Genomic DNA, 25,561 nt, shown 5'->3' with positions numbered 1-25,561 from the left:
CTTCAAAGCCAGAACCTTCTGTTGGCCTGTCTCTCAAGAGAACAAGTTATTATGGTGAAAGTATGTTAACTATATAGTAAAGGATACCAAAAAGGCCATGATTTTCTTAATTTCAGAAAATGATCAGAACAGTTGTTTGCAGGAGTTTATCATGTTATTTGCTTTATTGAAATTGAACATTAGTGGTGGGAAACCTCTTTTGAGCAGCTAGCCTTTAATTTCTTTTGGCCTGGGAGGTAAGGACAAGTACCAAAGCCTATGGAATATGCCTAGAATCACAGAAATGCAGCAGCAACTTTATGAGTCTTTACACATACTAGCCTGGAAGGCCCCAATTGGAGCCACCGCTGCATGAAAGTTTCCTTTGCCTTTATAAAATGAGATGTCTTAAAATTGTGGGAAAGTTAAAATTGTGGAAAAGAAATTTTAAAGATGTATTTGCTTCCAAACTTGGTAAGTTCAGTTGCAGCAAACACACATGCGCGTGCGCCCACATGTGCGGACGTTGTTTTAAATCTAGCACGGTGAAAAAAATCAATTCTTCGACTTTCCTCCCTTTCTTTCTTGGCTGTCTTTGTTCTTTCTGTGGCTGCGTGGGTCACTCTCTTCATATCTCCTTTGCCTGAATGTCTATTTTACTCTCAGGGTGACTTTCCTTCTTCTTTTTTTGGGGGGGGGGTCCAATGGACTCTGCCCACTTGCCTTTTTCCAGGCTCCCGGAGCCCTCATCAAGTTCCTCTGCCGCCGTGTCTTCCCCTTCCCTCGTTTGCCAGGATTACAGTTAGCCCACCCTGGACCAGGTCTGTTTTTCAGCCTAGGATAGGCAGGGAAGCTGCTCTCTAGAGCAAGTGTGTGGTGAGATCCAGTGTTGCTTGATACAGAAATGTCACTGCTAGAACAGAATTCAACAGAGTACATCCGGTGATTACATAGGCTGCATACACATGTAAACCTTTAACACAAAATCATCCCTTCTCTGTGGCCAGGGGCCCAGCCAATGCTAAAGCTACATGGAATAATGATTATGGATACTCCCTGCCAAGGGCTTACTATTTGAACAAATGAGAAAATTGTACCCTTGCCTAGGGGTGTGTTCTGAAGTAGTTTTTGCTCCTGTTCCTCATTATTGCCTGCTAATGAGTATGTATATTGTCGGTGAGCTGCCAGCTCTTCCCAGCTTCCTGCAGTATGCTGTATTTCTCTTCTGACAATGGGTTTTCCTCTGTATTTAAACCAATGAGATTTGCTTGCACTTTATTTTGGGAGTACTCTAGGTGTAAAATACACAGATAAAAGATACATGTGTACTGGCTTTGTAAGTGCAATGAAACCTAGAAAAAGAAAAGAGCTATCAAAATAAGTCATGGTTGCCAGCATTCTACTTTCTGTAGGTTTTATTTACCCACCTAAAAACTCTGGTTCTTACATATGTTCAGGACATAGTCCATAGTAGACGTTCTAATCACAAGAATTTGCAAAATCCACAAAATTCTAAATATGCTTTTCAGTACTAAAGACATGATAGCTGGCAATGTAGAGATTTTATTGTCAAGGTTGTTTTGATAAGGATGGTACAAAAGTTAATTTCTGTACTCAACAAGTTTTGTTATTCACTTTCAGTTTTAGAGTGCGGATAAGGCTGTTTGGCATCTGTCAGATTAAAAATGTGTGATTTATTGGGAAGACATTAAGGATTGGTTTTTCAGTGGATCTCTGTCAGGTCTACTATAAGACTTTATTCTTGTTTGGGAAGCTGATTGTCAGCGTCTGTGTATAGACATAATTTATCGTCTACACTTCTGTGTGACTAGGTGACCTGAAGTAACAGGTGTCCCCCAGGTTGCTTATAGACTAAAAAGTACATACAGGCGCACAGACACATCAATTCCAAACATTTTTATATCACTAAACCATAGTGGTGAATTTAGACATTTGAATTAACAAAATTTTCTTTTTCAAAAGTTTGTAAAAAGCACCCTGTAAATAATGATAGCTTCAAATACTTAAAATGTTAAAAAAATATATATCATCAGTCGGATGGTTTCTAGATGCTAAGGAGACACTTTGAGTTCCTTGTCAAAGATTCTACATCTCCAAATACCAGGGTCAGATCAGATTTTCAAATTCTGGACCCTTCCCTTCTGGGCCACAAGATGCAAAAATTTCCAGTGTAGTAAGCACATGTAACCACACTAAGGAAAAGAAATGAAGCAGCCAAGCTAATAGGAGGTAATAGGAGGTTTATACTTGCATCTACAGATAAAACAGTTGGCCTTTTTTGGAGCCACTTTCTAAATATCAACTTCCCCCAATTTATTAAAGAATAACATATATAATTATATATATTTATAGGTGTAGTGTGGTACAATAAATTAAGTACAATAAATAAATCTGTCATAAGTAAATTATAATGGATAAATTAGGAGTTCAGGATGAACATGTACACACTACTATATACAAAATAGACAAGGGCCTACTGTATAACAGGGAACTATATTCCATATCTTGTAATAACCTCTAATGGAAAAGAATCTGAAAAAGAATAGATATATGTATATAACAATAACTTTTCTGTACACCTGAAAACATTGTAAATTTGAAAACATTGTAAATTAACTACACTTCAATTGAAAAATGGTTAAAAATAATATGAAAAAAGGAAGTGTACAATGTGATGGTTTGATATACATATGCATTGTGGAATGGTTATTAAGATAATCTGATAGCCACTCTATCGAGTATAATTTATGTACAGTAAACTACATCCAGTTAAGGCATCTGGGTTGCAGCAGGGGTATACACCCATGAGGCCACTGCCACTCTGGGATGTGGAATATTTGGGGCACTCACTCCCCCTACATGCTTCCTTTCGCTTCTTTTTTTGCAGCACATTCTTCCCTTGCCCCAGTCCCCAGGCCACTGCTGATCTGCTTTTGTGTAAAAGCTGCTTTCTAACTTAGATTTGAAAAGTTTGTGGATCTTCCTTGATCCAAAGACCAGATATAAATCCAAAACACCCTTTTCTTCTGTGTATTTGAGATAAAATAATATTACAGGCAGATTCCAGGTTTGACTTTCTAGAATCTTTTCCTGATTGCTTAAAGATGTGTACTTAAGAATTTTGTCTGCGAGTAAACTATAGCCTCTATTAAATAGTCTCAGTACATACTTGGATTGAAGGGAGATAGAAACCAAGAGAGAAACAATTCTAATAAAATGGAAAAGTGGTATATGTTCTTCTGAAATAGGTAGTGACGTGTCAAATCCCTCAAGGATAGGACACATAATGTAATTTGAATCTTGCTTCATACTTATTCATAGATTAAGACTGCAAGCAATGAGAACAAATGTTTTACACCTGTAGATCTATACCTTCAGCTAGTGTGTGTATCAATATATAATTATTCAGGAATAACCCTATCCCCTGAGCCTTCCGAAAGATTTGAAATGGTTTCAGGGGGAATTTAAAGTGGATGGAAGGTATACCATCTTTACACACTAGTACAAAGCCAGCTTTTCACATGCTGACTGTTGCTTTCCCATTGATATATTCAGTTGAACGAATGATTAGGCAACTGAAGGGCTATAGTAGAGATAGGGGCTTCCCAGGTGGCGCTAGTGGTAAAGAAACTGCCTGCCAGTGCTGGAGACATAAGAGACGCTGGTTCAGTCCCTGGGTCAGAAAGATCTGGAGGAAGAAATGACAACCCATTCCAGTATTCTTGCCTGGAGAAGCCGCATGTACAGAGGAACTTGGTGGGCTACAGTCCATTGGGTGCAAAGAGTCAGACACGACTGAAGCAGCTGAGCGCGCACACACACACACACACACACACACACAGTATTGAGATGCAGTTTTTCCCTTCCTAACTCACTCCCTCAAAATAATCCATGTCACCATAATTTGTGTCTAACAAGCTTTCCTTTCCATTGCTGTCGCTCTGTCCTGCATCTAGTCTCCATCTGACGCTCCTGATTTCGACTGTTTCTGCCCTTCTTTGCTTTTCTTTCCCAGGTTTCTTCTTCCTCCTCTTTTTTGTCTCCTGATACTACTACTTCTCTTACGCTGCTCTGCTTTCTCATGACAAAGCTGTTTTTATAAACATCTCCAGACCAAGTCATCAGCAGACTAATTCCAACATGTCAAATGTCATCTTGGAGATTATTTTTCTGTTTCGTGGTCAGATGTCATCTTGGAGATTATTTTTCTGTTTCGTGGTCAGATGTCATCTTGGAGATTATTTTTCTTTTTGTTTCGTGGTCCAATAATTCAGACTCCTATTAAGTTTGGGGCCATGCTGGTGGTTTGAGAGTTGTGAAGGGTTGGTTTTCAGATAAAGTTGAGTATGTGGGTCTGTTATAGACAGTTGTTGAAACCATGATTCACTGAAAAGGAATGAGTGATGTACATTACAATGTTCCTACAAAACTTACTTTTACAAAGCTAAAGCAATTAAAATGCTCTTGCGGTAAGGAGATTTATTGTTCCTCAAAAAGTACTGGAAAGATTTTGTTTTGTTTTTATTGGGCATAACTTGCAGCTTGTCAGATCTTAGTTCCCTGTTCTGGGATCAAACCTGGGCCCTCGGCAGTTAAAGTGTGGGAGTCTTAACCACTGGACTGCCAGGGCATTCCTGGAAAGGGTTTTTTTTTTTTTTTTAATCCTTCAACATTAGTCAAAATCTATAGAATGCACAACATACACCGAGTGAACCCTAATGTATACTATTAAGATTAGTTAATAGTTATCAATGAGGGTTCAACAACTATACAAAATATAATAATGCAGGGTATCAAAAATGGAGGAAAGTGGAAAGGGGTCTTATTAAGGTATGTGGGAACCACTTTCTGTTCAATTCTGTAACTCTAAAACTGCTTTTTAAAATGTATATAGGTGTATAACACTGTCACTTTGCTGTATAGCAGAGATTGGCACAACATTGTAAATCAACTATAGTACAATTTTAAAATTATTGCCAAAAAATAAAGCTGCTTTAATAAATCTATTATTTTCACTTGAGATTCAGAAATATAATGAATATATCAGGCACGTTTTATTATTAACTTGTAGATAAATCACAGTGTTTGTTTTTAAGTATAGTAATGTAAAAGTTGGACATGACTGAATCTGAGCATAGCATAACGTAAGAGAAGTGCTTCTCACGAGTGCTGTGAGTTGAGTCACGCTGTGCTGTGCTCAGTCACTCAGTCGTGTCCGAGTCTTTATGACCCCCAGCAGGCTCCTCTGTCCAGGGATTTCCCAGGCAAGTATACTGGAGTGGGTTGCCATTTCCTACTTCAGGGGATTTTCCTGACCCAGGGATCGAACCCAGGCCTCCTGCAGGTGGATTCTTTCCCACAGAGCCGTGTGGAAAGCCCTTAACTTAGCCCACAGGCTCCCTGAATAGTGACAGTGTGAGCTCCTGGGAGAGCTGCCCAGCTGCTCACCACTCTCAGGTTGTACAAGAGTTACTGGGCAGCTCAGTGTGAGCACTGGGAACTGTCTCTGTCTGTGGTCACTGAGGCATCGTGCCATCTTTGTGGTGGAGTGGAGCCCCAGGCTTGACAAATTGCCTGCCTTACAACTCAAAGAGCCCCTTTTTGACCCTTGCATTTGTGGTGTCACCAGCAACAGTGACAATCGGTGAGCTCATGCCAACTCTTGGAGCCAGTATCCAGGGCAGAGTTTGATTGCTTTGGACCAAAGGTTATTTCTTGGCTTGTAGTAGCATAAATCTGACACCAGAACCTCCAGGCAATTACCCAGCTTGGCCAATGCGACAGTAAACCTATGTGAAAAGATGAGGTCTTTTAAGGTCTTACTATAAATGATTTCTATATTCCTGGAACTGAGTGAATATTATGAGCATCTTCAAGTACGTGTCGCTTTCTTGAGTTGGCTGTGTGAACAGACCATTCTATGTAGGCGTGGGTGGGTGGGGATCAGGCCTGAGAGGGACTTTGAGGCTGAGGGAGATAAGGAAACATTGGGATGGTGTTAAAGTCATTGGAAGAGAAAAAATGACAAAGCATTAGGAATTAGAACATAAATGAGGGCAGTCACTCAAGGAATGGCTGTCTTGGGGATGTGACTGTTCATGGAATGTGTCCATCAGCTCTGTGATTAGACCCAGGGTCAAAAACTTCATACAGTTAGCTGCAAAATTACTCATGAAGGGGGAGTTGGTTATCAAGTTCACCTGTTTAATGTATTAAATTTCATTGTATATTGGAAGAATTTTTTAATGTATGGATCTGGTATATATACTTATTGTTATGCCTGTTATTAGGAAAGCTTTCACATATTTTTTCTTGATTTCAGTGCTTGACTGGTTGACTGTACATGTGGTCCTACCTCTATTGGAAGCACCAGATTTTAATGGGAAGGGGAAAGAAGGGACAGAGAGAATCTCTCCATTGAGTCACAATCCTTGATGGAGGCTCGGGATTCCAGTTTGGCTGCCAACGTCATGGGTTACTGTGGGCCAGTGGTGACCCGAATGGTGGCACAAGCACTACATTCCTTGTGGTCACCCTCACGATTGACACCAAGTTCTGCAAGCTGACTGGATTGTACGTGCAGTTCCTGTCCATTGTAGAGGCAGCAGAAGTAACGGTCTGACCAGTGCATCCTGTGTTCATCCCACAGGTGTACACAGGCTCACTCAGTCAGTCAAGAGGCCTGGCACAGTCTTGCTCCTCCCAGCCAGGCTGCTGGAAATAGCTGGAAAGCCTGTGGAGATGCTGTGATGATGGCAGGCAGGGCGGGTATGTGACAGGGTCTGCCCTGCTTACCCTTCTGCTGCTGCTGCCCTTTGTCTCCTCTTGGTCTCCCTTCCCCTCTGTCTCCTGCTTACCCTGGATTTTTCTGTTAAGGTGCAAGGAAAGTTCAAAAAAAGTTGGGGCCCCTTGGCAGAGGGCATCGAGTCCCCAGAGTAGTGTACTTTAGACTTCCCCCACTGCTGGGCTGTTACAGCTGCATGGGCCTGGTATGTATCAGATGGAACCTGGGGTACTTGTGAAAGTTTCTGATGTACAACTTGAAAGTTGATTTGTGTCACCTCATAAGCTTATTGTTCCTTCCTCTTTTAAAACCCCTCCTATTTTCCTTTTGTTGCTGTTGTTGTTTAGTCATGTCTGACTCTTTACTATCCCATGGACTGTAGCCTGCCAGGCTTCTCTGTTCATAGGGTTTTCCAGGCAAGAATACTGGAGTGGGTTGCCATTTCCTTCTGCAGGGGATCTTCCCAACCAGGGATCAAACCTGCTTTGCCTGTGTCTCCTGCATGGGCAGGCAGATTCTTTACTGCTGAACCACCTGGGAAGCTGAAATTTTCCTTTCTGTGTGTTATCATCCCTATAGCACACTCTGGCTGTGTGTATGCCAATGAGAAGGACTTACTGTGCAGCTAAATTGATTGGAGCAAGGCTGCCCAGTTGTCAGCACTTCGGGAAATGGTTCATAGGATACAAAAGCCAGCTTCTAGAGTAAGAGTCTGAACACTTCCTCAAATGAAATCATCAGATGTTTTCAGTTCAGTTCAGTTCAGTCGCTCAGTCATGTCCTACTCGTTGCGACCCCATGAATTGCAGCACGCCAGGCCTCCCTGTCCATCACCAATTCCCAGAGCTCACTCAAACTCACGTCCATCGAGTCGGTGATGCCCTCCAGCCATCTCATCCTCTGTCGTCCCCTTTTCCTCCTGCCCCCAATCCCTCCCAGCATCAGTCTTTTCCAATGAGTCAACTCTTCGCATGTGGTGGCCAAAGTACTGGAGTTTCAGCTTTAGCATCAGTCCTTCCAATGAATACCCAGGACTGATCTCCTTTAGGATGGACTGGTTGGACCTCCCTGCCATCCAAGGGACTCTCAAGAGTCTTCTTCAACACCACAGTTCAAAAGCATCAATTCTTCGGCACTCAGCTTTCTTCACAGTCCAACTCTCGCATCCATACATGACCACTAGAAAAATCATAGCCTGGACTAGACAGACCTTTGTTGGCCAAGTAATGTCTCTGCTTTTGAATATGCCATCTAGGTTGGTCATAACTTTCCTTCCAAGGAGTAAGCGTCTTTTAATTTCATGGCTGCAGTCACCATCTGCAGTGATTTTGGAGCCCCCAAAAATAAAGTCTGCCACTGTTTCCACTGTTTCCCCATCTATTTGCCATGAAGTGATGGGACCAGATGCCATGATCTTCGCTTTTGGAATGTTAGGTTTTAAGCCAACTTTTTCACTCTCCTCTTTCACCTTCATCAAGAGGCTTTTTAGTTCCTCTTCACTTTCTGCCATAAGGGTGGTGTCATCTGCATATCTGAGGTTATTGATATTTCTCCTGGCAATCTTGATTCCAGCTTGTGCTTCTTCCAGCCCAGTGTTTCTCATGATGTACTCTGCATAGAAGTTAAATAAGCAGGGTGACAGATGTTTATTGACCGTTTATTCTATGGGCAGGGCACTTTGCTAGATGCAGTGGAGAATATTAAAACAAAAGGGATCTCTTCAAGCAAGGAATATCCATCCTAACTGGAGAAGCTGTTAGAGACACATTAAGGATGTGGTGGAAAGACCACTGAACTGAGGGGGAAGAGGAAGGAGTCGGGAGTGTTGAGTGCTAGCCCAAGTTCTACCAATAACCATCTGATGATCCCTTGGGCAAAGTACTTCCCCTCTCGGGGTCTCAGTTTGGAAAAGGAATTGGACTGGATAATCTCTAAGACTTTCTATATAGATTGGTTCAAAAGCAAATGGGTTAAAAAGTTAAACAACAGTACAGGGGTGATAATAGAAGGATTCCAGGAGATAGTACCTTCTCTGTTGCCAAATGAAATATGCATATGATAGTTACTATTATGTGTATATGGTACATATATTTATACTATATAATTGTACTGATTACACAACTATCTTCCCTGGTGGCTCAGATGGTCAAGCATCTGCCTACAGTGCGGGAGACCCAGGTTCAATCCCTGGGTTGGGAAGATCTCCTGGAGAAGGAAATGGCAACCCACTCCAGTATTCTTGCCTGGAAAATCCCATGGATGGAGGAGCCTGGTAGGCTCCAGTCCATGGGATTGCAAAGAGTCGGACACGACTGAGCAACTTCACTTTCACTTTCACACAACTATAGACTAGCATTTATCAAAGTGGTGTCCTTGACCAGCAGCATCAGCATTACCTGGGAGCTTGTTGAAAATGCAGATTCATGGGCCCCATTTCAGACCCACTGAATCAGAAGCACTGGGGATGCAGCTCAACACTTTGTGTTTCAGTAACCCTCTCCCCTGGAGAAGGTAATAGCACCCCACTCCAGTACTTTTCCCTAGAAAATTCCTATGGACAGAGGAGCCTGGTAGGCTGCAGTCCATGGGGTCGCTAGAGTCAGACACGACTGAGCGACTTCCCTTTCACTTTTCACTTCCATGCATTGGGAGAAGGAAATGGCAACCCACTCCAGTGTTCTTGCCTGGAGAATCCCAGGGACAGGGCAGCCTGGTGGGCTGCCGTCTCTGGGGTCACACAGAGTCAGACACGACTGAAGCGACTTAGCAGTAGCAGCAGCAACAGTAGTAACCCTCTCCCCCAGGAGACTGGGACGATTGTTCTTAAACTTGGCTCCATATTCATTCATCTGGGGGACCATGAGGGCCACTCAGACGTTACTAGTTGCTTTGGCTTCCTAGGTGCAGCCAATTTGAGAATCTCACTGATTTAGGGAAGGTGACATGCATCAAAGCACCTTTTACTCTGCAGTGGTAACAAAGCTCAGAGGCATGGAGTCAGCCAAAGCTAAAGTTGAGTGTGGGGGGATGGAGAAAAGTAGATTTGGAATATGACTGGGAGGCCCTTGAGTTCATGCTAGAAATTTGGCGTTTAGATTGAAGGAGAAGAAAGTTTGGAGGATTGGGAGTGATCCATTCAAGGTGGTACATTTGAACAGTTCTTCTAGCAGCTCTATGAAGACAGGAAGTGAAGTGAAGTGAAGTGAAGTCGCTCAGTTGTGTCTGACTCTTTGAGAGCCCATGAACTGTAGCCTACCAGGCTCCTCTGTCCATGGATTTTCCAGGCAAGAGTACTGGAGTGGGTTGGCCATTTCCTTCTCCAGGAGATCTTTCCGACCCAGGGATCGAACCGAGGTCTCCCGCATTGTAGGCAGATGCTTTACCATCTGAGCCATTAGGAAGCCTGGTGAAGTAAGTAGTCTAGGTCTGAAGTAATCATGAACCAAATTAGGATTGTAGAAATGTGATTATAAGGAAGAAAAGGTATGAAAGCCTTTGTAGGACAAATGGCTAGATTCAGTGATAGCTCTGTGGGAGAAGGTAGGGTTAGAACTAAGCCTTTGGCTCAGGAATTTCTCTTGTTCTGGGATAACCTGAGGCCCTGCAGAGGCAGCTATCAGAATTGTCAGATTTTATGCATCTGTACTCATCCTTTGTCCATCGTTGCTTTGATTGTGGAGTTTCTAATTGGTAGGTATTCCCCAATGAGTTTATAAAAAAACACAAATTATAGTCACCCAGAAAGCCACCCGTGGTCATCATGGCGGGGTGGGAGCAGGGAATCCTGTTTCTCTTGACAAAAGAATGCTTGGAGTTGTGGGAAAGTCGTAAACTTGGCAGTGACTAATTCAAGCCTATCAGTCAATTCAGTGAATTTTATTCTATTGTTTGTTTTTATTTGGGAACTGTTGTTAATAGTCATTGAAAGGACATCAGTCTTCATATTTTTAAAACAAAAATACCATGAACATTAGGGCAAAGGACAGGATCTCAAGGTTTTACCTTTTAACTTTAGCAAATATTTGCTGCTCTCATTTCTTGCTGGATTTCGCCATTTGTTGTTGTTCTTTTTTTGGTGGTGGTGGTTGTGGTGATGGGTTTTTTTGCGTTGTTCCTACTTGTTCCTCATGCCTCATAATTTTAGTTATCTGTTATCGATGACTTTTGTATTCCTAAGTATTCTTAATGTTTTATTTGTTTTTCTACGTTTTCTTTAGTCTTTTAAAGCTCATTAGCCAGCAGTTATGTAAAAGCATATGAGGAAAATACCTATAGTGTGTTTTGTAACCTTAGACCCCCCCCTTCACCCATTTCCCCAACCCCTGTTCTTGTATATATGAGCTTTTTAAAATAAAAAATTTAGATGTATATATGAGAAATCATACAGTATTTGTCTTTCTCTGTCTAATTTCACTTACATAATGCCCCAGAGGTCCATCCATGTTGTTGCAAGTGGCAAGATTTCCTTCTTTTTATGTCTAAGTAGCATTCCATTGTATATACAGTTCTACATCTTCTTTATCCATTAATCTTTTGATGGGTAAGAGGGTTGTTCCATATCTTGGCTATTGTAAGTAGTGCTGGCCGATGAATGGGGGTGCAGATTATCTTTGGGCTTTTCTTGGATAATACCAAGAAATATAATTGCTAGATTATAGCATAGTTCTATTTTTAATTTTTAGAGGACTCTCCATACTGTTTTCTGTAGTGGCTGCACCAATTTACATTCCCACCAACAGTGTAAGAATGTTCCTTTGTTCTACATCCTTGCCAACACTTGTTACTTGTAGTGTTAGATAATAGCCATTCTGTGGGTGTGAGGTGATTTTGTGGTTTGGGTTCACATTTCCCTGATATTGAACCAGGGAAATTAGTGATGTTGAAAGCGTCGTTTCATGTACCTGTTGGCCATGTGTTTGTGTTCTTTGGGAAAATGTCTATTCACTTTCCACTGCCCATTTGTTAATTGGATTATTTATTTTGCCATTGAGTTGTATGAGTTCTTTGTATATTTTGGATACTAGTTCCTTATCAGATATATGATTTGCAAATATTTTTCTCTCATTCCATAGGTTGCCTTTTCACTTTGTTGATCATTTTCTTTGCTGCACAGATGCTTTTTTATTTTATATAGTCCCACTTGATATTTTTGCTTTTGTTGCAAATTTTAGTATGCCAATTAAAAAGGAATGAATATATTTTTATTTTTCATCCACCTTTGTGACCAAAAATTCTGTAAATTTGCATCCAGAAATGGCCTGTCGAAAGAGCTCCTTAGTGCTTATTTGGGGCCTGGTGGACACACTGCTTACCTTTCCTCTTTTATTAGTATACAGGTTGTGCATTTCTGGAAGGAAAGACCTTTTATTACTAGTTGGAAACCCAGTACAAGCAAATTCTATATTTAAAAGGTTCCATATATTCCAATGGCAATATTTTTAAATGGCTTACTACTCTAACTTTGGAAAAGTTGTGCATAAAAGTCTAAGGATGAATCTAGAAGGATCACAACTTAAAATGTATAATATATCTAATAGATATCTTTTTAAAAATATAATCTCTCTTTTGCCAGGTTGAATAAACATAAAACATTTCTCTTTCCAATTTCTGAAGAATATTATATCATATAAAGTTAAATGTAGAAACTTGTGTGGAATAGATAATCTTCCAGACATAGAGTGTATTATATTTCATCTAAGGACACAAAATTGGATTTTATTTTATTTCTATAACATAATATCCTTTTGGTTTTTGTTTATGTATTAAGTTAATGTGTTGGTAAAGATTTGATTATGATGTTATAGATCTTGATTATGTTGAAATTATTAAAATGAGGCATCTTTTGTCCTTAACTGTTTGTTATACCAACCATAATTTTACTGGGTAAGAGCCGCTTTATCAGTTCTTCTGCCTGAAGGAAAGAAGCCAGTGGCCATCTCATTTGTATTTCTTATTGCATATATGGTAACATTTCAAATGTGTTTTAGACGTGCATATGCTGATGTCTTGACAACCATAGCAGTGTAAGCATTTGAATTCAAAGCAGGATAAATAAGTCTAAGCTGCTGCCTGGTACCATCACAAGCATACCTAATTAAGAAGGTATTTGGGGTTCACTGCTCTTTGGTTTCTAAGGTAGGAGAGAATATTTGGAAGGATATGATTAAGGAATGGTTACCATGACAATTGAGGAGACAATGATTCTATGGAGCTCATCCATTTTGACTGATTCAACTGGTCTTTAGGTTCATTCAGACAGCTGCTGTTTCTGGATGTTATGTTTTCCATATAATTCACTGAGTTGATTGGTGATTTGGGGATCATTTAGGCTTGGCTGTCCATAGTGATAGGATCATCAGTATCTGTGACCAAAATACCCTTGTTAAACCTGAAGGAGAATGATTGTGTATGTTGAATGTCACTATAATGTAGCTTCTGGCTTCTGGAATAACATAAATAGTTTGTCTAACTTCACTTATTAATTCTGTCAGGGTGGGATAAGATTAACGTGATTTATTTGAAAGCATGACTGACCCTAAAGTGTTTGGGTTTTATTTTGGATTACTTTGCTGTCATCACATTTTAACCAGTATGTTGGGCTGCTGTCCTGTTTTTACTCTTTGACTTGCGCAATATCATCAACACAATTTGTGTTATGTCTGGTCAGGGCCACAGTTGCACACTGCAGATTGAAAAGTGTACACAACACTATCGCCATGAGTGCCTTTATCCCCCAACCCCAACTAAATGTTGAGGGCACTAGCCCTGACATAAAGTGAAATGGAGATACAGATGCTGTTAAAATCTTGCTGTAATGTTTTTGTCTTTCTTTGTGGGGTAGTTCTTGAAGGTGAAACCATGAACTCTGCAACCCAAGACTCCTCTGGCAGGGGACCAAGTTGGACCCCGGTGCAAGCGAGTTCTGTGTGCTCAGCCTTTGGGGCCTTTCTCTCTACTGCCCCTCTGGAGGGTGTCAGGGAACATAACATCAAGGACTCAAGAGAGCCGGTGACTTGGTGTGGTTACTGGAAAACAAGTTCTCTGGCCCCACAAGGCTCCTTAGAGCCTGAGCTTGTAGAGGTAGGGGAGTAGACAGAGAGGAAGCAGGGAAGGTACTGGCAGTGTTGGGATCTTAGGGAGGAAGCTATTCTGGTTGTTTAGAGAATGGGATTCCTTCAAATAGAGCCCACTGCATATCGAATCTATCTCTAGAAAAACTGGTTCCGACAAAGTGAGTAAAATGGACTAGTATCATAAGGCTAGACTGTGATGGATTCAGATTCAAAGTTTAGGTTGGGGTTGGATCTACGTAGGGGTATGCTTGGGGCCAACTGTCTGTGGCAGAATATGAAATTATTATCCAAGTTTGATAACATTTCATTCTCTGCCTGCTGTAATCATCGTGATAAATATATATGTGATGTTCACTGAGTACCTTATATGAGTGAGGCCCTGGTTAGGGGCTTTACATGCCCTGCCATCTTGCCAGCGTCCAGTCCCTCTGTGATGTCACTTACCATTATGAGGTTCCAGAGGTTGTACAGCTGATATAAGGCGGGGCCAGCACATGAACCCAGCCAGTCTGACTCCGGCGCCCTTGCTGTGAACAGCTGTCCATGCTGCATTCTTCCCACAGCTGCATGAAAGGGTGTGGCACCTTTTTAGAAACAGTGAGTTCCGTATGATTGGGGTGCGGGTGGTGGTAGATGAGGCTGAGCCAAGGCTTTTGGTACATACATACCATGCTAAGTCCTGGGAGGTAGAAAAGAAATCAGGGATTCTTGTCCCTGTCCCCAAGAAATCGGGGCTTTCTGTCCCTGTCACCAAGAAACTTAAAGTCCTGTAAGACAAATGAGGTAGAACATGGAACCAATGAGACATTGTTCATATGATAGAACAAGAAAATATTGTCTCTCCTTAAGTGTAGGTGGGAAGGGGACTAGAAGGCATTTCTTTGGAGTCAGTCAATTTAAGCATTCACTTTGAAAGTTAACAAATTTGTCTTTAGATCTGGGGCTTTAGATCTGGCAGACAAGACCCCTGTCCTATCATCAGCAGACTTGTCCATACTGAATTTGAAGAGTTGTCTTCAACAGTTGTCATTAAGGTCTCTAAATTGATGAACCCATTAGCCTGTTGAACTAACTGGATTTATTTTCGCATTCATTAACATTAAAAAGAAAATCTCTAACCACTGCTTGTTTGATGATCGGCTTGAAACAAGTTGGTTGTGGAGCGTGGGGAGTTTTGAGCCTGGTTATAATCTTTGGTTTTTGTTTGCCTTATTTCATTCAATGGATGCTTCATGAGTGCCTCCTGTGTGCCAGGTACTGTTCTAGGTGTGGGAATGGAGGAGTGAACAGAACAGGTGGGCCTGGGTTGTGGGGGGAGGAGGGCCTTCTCTCAGGGAGCTGTCTTTTCCTTCAAATTCTTTCACTCATGTACATTTCACAGTTGATATAAAAGAGCCTTTGGTGTGGGTTTCAGGATTTCACATGTTGGGGAAGATACAGTGATCACACTTCCTTTCTCCTTAGCCCCAGCCAGTCCTTTCTGAATAATGGGGGGCGGGTAAGGTGGTGATGTCAGCGCTGCCTGTGGGGAGGCCTGGAGGGTGTGGAGAGGGCAGCGTGTCAGAGTGTACCATTTTGTGTGTCAGTGGGAAAAGCACAGGGCACACCTGTTTCCTAGTCAGGCAGAACCATCCATGCGGGGATGAGCCTGCCCACCAGCCTGCTGCCTAATCCTGTTGTTGATTGGAGATAACTTCAGCAGTCACTAAGCACCTCATCTCCATGGCAACACCTCTAAATATTCCTCTGGTGACTTGTGCTCTACATTCTGTCTGGCTCTGAGCTCTCCTGTGGCAAAATACACTAGAGATGTTAAAAGAGCGGGGGGAGACTCAACTAATAAATCTATTCTAAATGACTGAGTCATTTGTTTTGATTACCCGGGTGATTGCCAAATGTTAATTTAAAACTGAAATAGGCCATGAGCTCACTCTGCTAACAATGCTGAGTGTTTGAGCTAATACAGCTTGATAATGAGGGGGCCAGTATCCATGTGCCGGTGCAAATGTTATATGATAAACAGACATTTGGGGAAATAGGGTCAGAACATCTTGGCAGTTTTCCTTAACTTCAAGAGTTGTAAATACAGAGAAGAAGGTGTTATCGTGAGCCATTTCAAAGGAAGTTGACTTTTGGATCGTGAGGGTTTTTTGTTTTTTTTTTTTAAGAAACTTCTAGCTTTTCTCCTGAAAAGGTAACTTGACCTCTTGCCTTCTCATTTTTTTCCTAACTTAGGCACATCCAGAGGTGGTTGTTAGCGGTGTCCCGCGCCTCACCCGAATACATCCCGTTCTGCACATACCACTGTGAGGTAACGTTTTTCCCCAATTGCCACACATTATTACACCCAGTCTCCACCCTTCTGGTGTGTGGCGTTCGCATCAACACTGTCCAGAAATCTTATCTGTGTGGTAGAATTTTAAGCGCGTTTGTTTTAATTGAGCTGACCAATGTCACTGCTTACCTAGATACGAGGTCTCTGGGGATTGCCTTTTCAAGGGTGAAAACATCTCATTTGCTTTTAATTTGGGGGCATGAGAAGTGAATGTGCCAAGCACAGCAGAATAGTTAGAAGGTCGGCCTGAGGCTACAGATCTGCCTCTGGCACCCTGTGGATGGTAGGGAACAGGAAAGCTGCGTGGAGCAGCTCCTGGGCCGCCCAGTCAGCTGTCAGGACTCTTCAGGCCTGGGGTGAGCTGAGCCAAGGTGTGGGGCAGCCGCTCACAGTCTACCAATTTGGAGCATTTCCGTGGGGTCACCTTAATGTGGTTGGCAGATCATCTTCTGAGGAACTGAAGTTCTGAGCGCAGCCGCGTGGGTGTGAGCAGCCGGGCAAGGCCAGTCCTTCCATTTCACATACCCTGGAGAGGCATCCTCCATCCGCCTAGTCCTAGTAGCTTTGGCAGCTTCTGGAGACTCTGTGATGATGCCAGGTTACTCTTTTCTGTCTTTTTTGAGAGATAGGGGATGTTCACCTTTGCAAAAACTGGAACAAGGAACTCTGTAAGACAGTTCATCTAGGCACAGTGTACGGAGCCACAGTCTTGCTGCTCTTTGGACCCCAGTCTCCTTGTGTTTATAAGAGTGGTAGTAACATTTGCTGGCACCAGACCACTCAGGATTTCTAGTTTCATCCATTCAAAAGGTTGCTGCATTTCTGCCTTCCCCTCCACCCCGCCCAGTTCCATGCTCTGTCCCACATGCAGTATAGGGCCTGTCATTTCAGTTAGGGTAGTAGCCTTTGTTACATCTATTTGATACAGAGTTCTCCAGAGATTTTTTTTTTTAATTTTATTTTATTTTTAAACTTTACAATATTGTATTAGTTTTGCCAAATATCGAAATGAATCCGCCACAGATATACCCTCATTCCCCATCCTGAACCCTCCTCCCTCCTCCCTCCCCCTGCCTCCCTCTGGGTCGTCCCAGTGCACCAGCCCCAAGCATCCAGTACCGTGCATCGAACCTGGACTGGCGACTCGTTTCATACATGATATTATACATGTTTCAATGCTATTCTCCCAAATCTCCCCACCCTCTCCCTCTCCCACAGAGTCCATAAGACTGATCTATACATCGGTGTCTCTTTTGCTGTCTCGTACACCGGGTTATTGTTACCATCTTTCTAAATTCCATATAAATGTGTTAGTATACTGTATTTATTTTAATTGGAGGCTAATTACTTTACAATATTGTACTGGTTTTGCCACACATCAACAGGAATCTGCCACGGGTGTACACATGTTCCCATCCTGAACCCCCCTCCCACCTCCCTCCCCATACCATCCCTCTGGGTCATCCCAGTGCGCCAGCCCCGAGCATCCTGTATCGTGCATCGAACCTGGACTGGCGATTCATTTCACATGTGATAATTTACAGGTTTCGATGCCATTCTCCTAAATCATCCCACCCTTGCCCTCTCCCGCAAAGAGTCCAAAAGACTGTTCTATACATCTGTATCTCTTTTGCTGTCTCGCATATAGGGTTATCATTACCATCTTTCTAAATTCCATATATATGTGTTAGTATACTGTATTGGTGTTTTTCTTTCTGACTTACTTCACTCTGTATAATAGGCTCCAGTTTCATCCACCTCATTAGACCTGATTCAAATGCATTCTTTTTAACAGCTGAGTAATACTCCATTGTGTATATGTACCTCAGCTTTCTTATCCATTCTTCTGCTGATGGACATCTAGGTTGCTTCCATGTCCTGGCTATTATAAACAGTGCTGCGATGAACATTGGGGTACACGTGTCTCTTTCAATTCTGGTTTCCTCGGTGTGTATGCCCAGCAGTGGGATTGCTGGATCATGAGGCAGTTCTATTTCCAGTTTTTTTAAGGAATCTCCACACTGTTCTCTATAGTGGCTGTACTAGTTTGCATTCCCACCAACAGTGTAAGAGGGTTCCCTTTTCTCCACACCCTCTCCAGCATTTATTGCTTGTAGACTTTTGGATAGCAGCCATTCTGACTGGTGTGGAATGGTACCTCATAGTGGTTTTGATTTGCATTTCTCTGATAATGAGTGATGTTGAGCATCTTTTCATGTGTTTGTTAGCCATCTGTATGTCTTCTTTGGAGAAATGTCTGCTTAGTTCTTTGGCCCATTTTTTGATTGGGTCGTTTATTTTTCTGGAATTGAGCTGCAGGAGTTGCTTGTATATTTTTGAGATTAATTCTTTGTCCATTGCTTCATTTGCTATTATTTTCTCCCATTCTGAAGGCTGTCTTTTCACCTTGCTTAAAGTTTCCTTTGTTGTGCAGAAGCTTTTAATTTTAATTAGGTTCCATTTGTTTATTTTTGCTTTTATTTCCAATATTCTGGGAGGTGGGTCATAGAGGATCCTGCTGTGACTTATGTCGGAGAGTGTTTTGCCTATGTTCTCCTCCAGGAGTTTTATAGTTTCTGGTATTATGTTTAGATCTTTAATCCATTTAGAGTTTATTTTTGTGTATAATGTTAGAAAGTGTTCTAGTTTCATTCTTTTACAAGTGGTTGACTTGTAAAAACTGACTGAAGTGGTTGACTTCATTGATATTCCTAAGTATTTTATTCTTTTCGTTGCAGTGGTGAATGGAATTGTTTTCTTAATTTCTCTTTCTGATTTCTCATTGTTAGTGTATAGGAATGCAAAGGATTTCTGTGTGTTGATTTTATATCCTGCAGCTTTACTATATTCATTGATTAGCTCTAGTAATTTTCTCATGGAGTCATTAGGCTTTTCTATGTAGAGGATCATGTCATCTGCAAACAGTGAGAGTTTTACTTCTTCTTTTCCAGTCTGGATTCCTTTTATTTCTTTTTCTGCTCTGATTGCTATGGCCAAAACTTCCAAAACTATGTTGAATATTAGTGGTGAGAGTGGGCACCCTTGTCTTGTTCCTGACTTTAGGGGAAATGCTTTCAATTTTTCACCATTGAGGATAGTGTTTGCTGTGGGTTTGTCCTATATAACTTTTATTGTGTTGAGGTATGTTCCTTCTATTCCTGCTTTCTGGAGAGTTTTTATCATAAATGGACATTGAATTTTGTCAAAGGCTTTCTCTGCATCTATTGAAATAATCATATGGCTTTTATTTTTCGATTTGTTAATGTGGTGTATTACATTGATTGATTTGTGGATATTGAAGAATCCTTACATCCCTGGGGTAAAGCCCACTTGGTCATGGTGTATGATCTTTTTAATGTGTTGTTGGATTCTGATTGCTAGAATTTTGTTAAGGATTTTTGCATCTATGTTCATCAGTGATATAGGCCTGTAGTGTTTTTTTTTTGTGGGATCTTTGTCAGGTTTTGATATTAGGGTGATGGTGGCCTCATAGAATAAGTTTGGAAGTTTACCTTCCTCTGCAATTTTCTGGAAGAGTTTGAGTAGAATAGCTGTTAGCTCTTCTCTAAATTTTTGGTAGAATTCAGCTGTGAAGCCGTCTGGACCAGGGCTTTTGTTTGCTGGAAGATTTCTGATTACAGTTTCAATTTCAGTGCTTGTGATGGGTCTGTTCAGATTTTCTATTTCTTCCTGGTTCAGTTTTGGGAAGTTGTACTTTTCTAAGAATTTATCCATTTCTTCCAAGTTGTCCATTTTATTGGCATATAATTGCTGATAGTAGTCTCTTATGATCCTTTGTATTTCTGTGTTGTCTGTTGTGATCTCTCCATTTTCACTTATAATTTTATTGATTTGGTTTTTCTCCTTTGTTTCTTGATGAGTCTGGCTAATGGTTTGTCAATTTTGTTTATCCTCTCAAAGATCCAGCTTTTGGCTTTGTTCATTTTTGCTGTGGTCTCTTTTGTTTCTTTTGCATTTATTTCTGCCCTGATTTTTAAGATTTATTTCCTTCTACTAACCCTGGGGTTCTTCATTTCTTCCTTTTCTAGTTGCTTTAGGTGTAGAGTTAGATTATTTGTCTTTTTTCTTGTTTCTTGAGGTATGCCTGTATTGCTATGAGCCTTCCCCTTAGCACTGCTTTTACAGTGTCCCACAGGTTTTGGGTTGTTGTGTTTTCATTTTCATTCATTTCTATGCATATTTTGATTTCTTTTTTTATTTCCTCTGTGATTTGTTGGTTATTCAGCAGCGTGTTGTTCAGCGTCCATATGTTGGAATTTTTAATAGTTTTTCTCCTGTAATTGAGATCTAATCTTACTGCATTGTGGTCAGAAAAGATGCTTGGAATGATTTCAATTTTTTTGAATTTACCAAGGCTAGATTTATGGCCCAGGATGTGATCTGTCCTGGAGACGGTTCTGTATTCACTTGAGAAAAAGGTAAAATTCATTGTTTTGGGGTGAAATGTCCCTAGATATCAATTAGGTCTAGCTGGTCTGTTGTATCATTTAATGAAAGTTTGTGTTTCCTTGTTAATTTTCTGTTTAGTTGATCTATCCATAGGTGTGAGTGGGGTATTAAAGTCTCCCACTACTATTGTGTTACTGTTAATTTCCCCTTTCATACATTTGTCTTACATATTGTGGTGCTCCTATGTTGGGTGCATATATATTTGTAATTGTTATATCTTCTTCTTGGATTGATCCTTTGATCATTATGCAGTATCCATCTTTGTCTCTTTTCACAGCCTTTGTTTTAAAGTCTATTTTATCTGATATGAGTATTGCTACTCCTGCTTTCTTTTGGTCTCTATTTGTGTGGAATATCTTTTTCCAGCCCTTCACTTTCAATCTGTATGTGTCCCTTGTTTTGAGGTGGGTCTCTTGTAGACAATATATATAGGGGTCTTGTTTTTGTATCCATTCAGCCAGTCTTTGTCTTTTGGTTGGGGCATTCAACCCATTTACATTTAAGGTAATTATTGATAAGTATAGTCCCGTTGCCATTTACTTTGTTGTTTTGGGTTTGAGTTGATACCCCCTTTCTGTGTTTTCTGTCTAGAGAAGATCCTTTAGCATTTGTTGGAGAGCTGGTTTGGTGGTGCTGAATTCTCTCAGCTTTTGCTTGTCTGTAAAAGCTTTTGATTTCTCCTTCATATTTGAAGGAGATCGTTGCTTGGTACAGTAATCTGGGCTCTAGGTTATTTTCTTTTATCACTTTAAGTATGTCCTGCCATTCCCTCTTGGCCTGAAGAGTTTCTGTAGAAAGATCAGCTGTTATCCTTATGGGAATCCCCTTGTGTGTTATTTGTTGTTTTTCCCTTGCTGCTTTTAATATTTGTCAGAGATTTTTAAATATATTAAACCCTAGATAGAAAATATGAAGCCTGGCACCCCATTCCAGTACTCTTGCCTGGAAAATCCCATGGATGGAGGAGCCTGGTAGGCTGTAATCCATGGGGTCGCTGAGTCGGACACGACTGAGTGACTTCACTTTCACTTTTCACTTTCATGTATTGGAGAAGGCAATGGCAACCCACTCCAGTGTTCTTGCTTGGAGAATCCCAGGGACGGGGGAGCCTGGTGGGCTGCCGTCTATGGGGTCGCACAGAGTCGGACACGACTGAAGCAACTTAGCTTAGCTTAGCTTAAAGATATTAAACCCTAAAGAGTGAACAAGTAGGACAGCTTTTTAGAAATGTTTAATCTGAATTTGATCAATTTCATCAGTTATAGTGGTAGTCAGAGATCCTTCCCTGTTTCTCTCAGCTGCCAGCTATGATCAACTCTTCCATTTTAAGGTTAAAGTCCTGGCGTTACTATCAGCCCCAGCCTTTATCCAGAAGGGTTGTTTTCAAACTTTTTTTTAAATGATAAAATCCTGTCCTCAAATAAAGCTTTAGGTCTTACCACAGTCAGTTCGGTCGTGTCCGACTCTTTGTGACCCCATGAATCACAGCACGCCAGGCCTCCCTGTCCATCACCAACTCCCGGAGTTCACCCAAACTCATGTCTGTTGAGTCGGTGTTGCCATCCAGCCATCTCATCCTCTGTCGTCCCCTTCTCCTCCTGCCCCCAGTCCCTCCCAGCATCAGTCTTTTCCAATGAGTCAACTCTTCGCATGAGGTGGACAAAGTATTGGAGTTTCAGCTTTAGCATCAGTCCTTCCAGAGAACACCCAGGACTGATCTCCTTTAGAATGGACTGGTTGGATCTCCTTGCAGTCCAAGGGACTCTCAAGAGTCTTCTCCAACACCACAGTTCAAAAGCATCAATTCTTTGGGGCTTAGCCTTCTTCATAGTCCAACTCTCACATCCATACATGACCACTGGAAAAACCATAGCCTTGACTAGGTGGACCTTTGTTGGCAAAGTAATGTCTCTGCTTTTTAATATGCTGTCTAGGTTGGTCATAACTTTCCTTCCAATGAGTAAGCGTCTTTTAATTTCATGGCTGCAATCACCATCTGCAGTGATTTTGGAGCCCCCAAAAAAAGTCTGACACTGTTTCCACTGTTTCCCCATCTATTTCCCATGAAGTGATGGGACCAGATGCCATGATCTTCCTTTTCTGAATGTTGAACTCTAAGCCAACTTTTTCACTCTCCTCTTTCACTTTCATCAAGAGGCTTTTTAGTTCCTCTTCACTGTCTGCCGTAACTGAGGTGTCATCTGCATATCTGAGGTTATTGATATTTCTCCTGGCAATCTTGATTCCAGCTTGTGCTTCTTCCAGCCCAGCGTATCTCATGATGTACTCTGCATAGAAGTTAAATAAGCAGGGTGACAATATACAGCCTTGACGTACTCCTTTTCCTATTTGGAACCAGTCTGTTGTTCCATGTCCAGTTCTAACTGTTGCTTCCTGACCTACATATAGGTTTCTCAAGAGGCAGGTCAGGTGGTCTGGTATTCCCATCTCTTTCAGAATTTTCCACAGTTTATTGTGATCCACAGAGTCAAAGGCTTTGGCATAGTCAATAAAGCAGAAATAGATGTTTTTCTGGAACTCTCTTGCTTTTTCGATGATCCAGCGGATGTTGGCAATTTGATCTCTGGTTCCTCTGCCTTTTCTAAAACCAGCTTGAACATCTGGAAGTTCACGATTCACATATTGCTGAAGCCTGGCATGGAGAATTTTGAGCATTACTTTCCTAGCGTGTGAGATGAGTGCAATTGTGTGGTAGTTTGAGCACTCTTTGGCATTGCCTTTCTTTGGGATTGGAATGAAAACTGACCTTTTCCAGTCCTGTGGCCACTGCTGAGTTTTCCAACTTTGCTGGCATATTGAGTGCAGCGCTTTCACAGCATCATCTTTCAGGATTTGAAATAGCTCAACTGGAATTCCATCACCTCCACTAGCTTTGTTCATAGTGATGCTTACTAAGGCCCACTTGACTTCACATTCCAGGATGTCTGGGTCTAGATGAGTGATCACACCATCGTGAATATCTGGGTCGTCAAGGTCTTTTTTGTACAGTTCTTCTGTGTATTCTGGCCACCTCTTCTTAATATCTTCTGCTTCTGTTAGGTCCATACCATTTCTGTCTGTATCAAGCCCATCTTTGCATGAAATGTTCCCTTGGTATCTCTAATTTTCTTGAAGACATCTCTAGTCTTTCTCATTCTGTTGTTTTCTGCTATTTCTTTGCATTGATTGCTGAGGAAGGCTTTCTTGTCTCTTCTTGCTGTTGTTTGGAACTCTGCATTCAGATGCTTGTATCTCCTTTTCTCCTTTGCTTTTCACTTCTCTTCTTTTCACAGCTATTTGTAAGGCCTCCACAGACAGCCATTTTGCTTTTTTGCATTTCTTTTCCATGGGGATGATGTTGATCCCTGTCTCCTGTACAATGTCACGAATCTCCGTCCATAGTTCATCCAGTACTCTATCAGATCTAGTCCCTTAAATCTATTTCTCACTTCCACTGTATAATCATAAGGGATTTGATTTAGGTCATACCTGAATGGTCTAATGGTTTTCCCCACTTTCTTCAGTTTAAATCTGAATTTGGCAATAAGGAGCTCATGATCTGAGCCACAGTCAGCTCCCAGTCTTATTTTTGCTGACTTGTATAGATCTTCTCCATCTTTGGCTGCAAAGAATATAATCAATCTGATTTCGGTGTTGACCATCTGGTGATGTCCATGTGTAGAGTCTTCTCTTGTGTTGTTGGAAGAGGGTGTTTGCTATGACCAGTGCGTTCTCTTGGCAAAACTCTATTCGTCTTTGCCCTGCTTCATTCCATATTCCAAGGCCAAATTTGCCTGTTACCCCAGGTGTTTCTTGACTTCCTACTTTTGCATTCCAGTCCCCTATAATGAAAAGGACATCTTTTTTGGGTATTAGTTCTAGAAGGTCTTGTAGGTCTTCATAGAACCATTCAACTTCAGCTTCTTCAGCGTTACTGGTTGGGGCATAGACTTGGATTACCGTGATATTGAATGGTTTGCCTTGGAAACGAACAGAGATCATTCTGTCGTTTTTGAGACTGCATCCAAGTACTGCATTTCAGACTCTTTTGTTGACCATGATGGCTACTCCATTTCTTCTAAGAATTCCTGCCCGCAGTAATAGATACAATGGTCATCTGAGTTAAATTCACCCATTCCAGTCCATTTCAGTTCGCTGATTCCTAGAATGTTGGCGTTCACTCTTGCCATCTCCTGTTTGACCACTTCCAATTTGCCTTGATTCATGGACCTGACATTCCAGGTTCCTATGCAATATTGCTCTTTACAGCATCAGACCTTGCTTCTATCACCAGTCACATCCACAGTAGAGAACACCAAACCAGAACTGCCTTGGCTCATGTAGGAGGCTGCAACTCTTCTCCTCCAAGGAGCCCTAGGGCAGTTGAAAAGCTCTGTTTAAGGAGCCAAGGTTTTTGCTCTGTGCCCTTTCACAGGTCTTGCTTTTATTTTTCCACAGAAACAGACACTGGATTGTTTACGGACATACACAGAAAAGCTAAAAACATCCTCCCATCAACTGAGTTGGAAATGCTGGCCAGGTGAAACTTGGCCTATCAGATACATTTTTTGCCCTTACCACTTCCACTGTAGTTTGCAGCCCTGACAAACTTTGTCAGTAAGAAAACTTCAGTAGAAACTATGTGTACAAGACTGTATTCTTAAAATGGAACATTTTAGTTTAAGTCCTGTGAAGGCATATTTGAAGTGGTTTTCTGATATTAACAATTCCCTGGATGACATCTTTGACTAAAACGTAACATCTTTGGGTTTTCTTTGAGAGCAGTGAACTTCTCAAGTGAGTTAATGAAATAGAATGCATTAAGTTCTGCTTCACTGTGACAGAAATCTGTGGCATTGATTTTAAAGTAATAGCTCAACGGTCACGATGTTGTGGTGT

The 25,561-nt window shown here is 41.4% G+C and overlaps 1 protein-coding gene across 2 annotated transcripts in view; it reads left to right on the top strand.

The window, feature by feature from the left end:
* Window positions 1-25,561, top strand: part of FHL1 (four and a half LIM domains 1) — a 64,782-nt gene that overhangs the window by 6,832 nt on the left and 32,389 nt on the right. Inside the window, 2 exon segments of one of the 2 annotated variants that reach the window (NM_001113259.1) lie at window positions 14,364-14,454; window positions 16,093-16,168. The gene's annotated coding sequence lies outside the window, so the exon portion shown is untranslated. 2 annotated transcript variants of the gene reach the window in all.

This window comes from Bos taurus, unplaced genomic scaffold (genome assembly GCF_002263795.3).
Source record: "Bos taurus isolate L1 Dominette 01449 registration number 42190680 breed Hereford unplaced genomic scaffold, ARS-UCD2.0 Super-Scaffold_1723_ScbfJmS_2085, whole genome shotgun sequence".
NCBI classification, from domain to species: domain Eukaryota; kingdom Metazoa; phylum Chordata; class Mammalia; order Artiodactyla; family Bovidae; genus Bos; species Bos taurus.
This window is presented reverse-complemented; position numbering and strand designations above follow the sequence as displayed.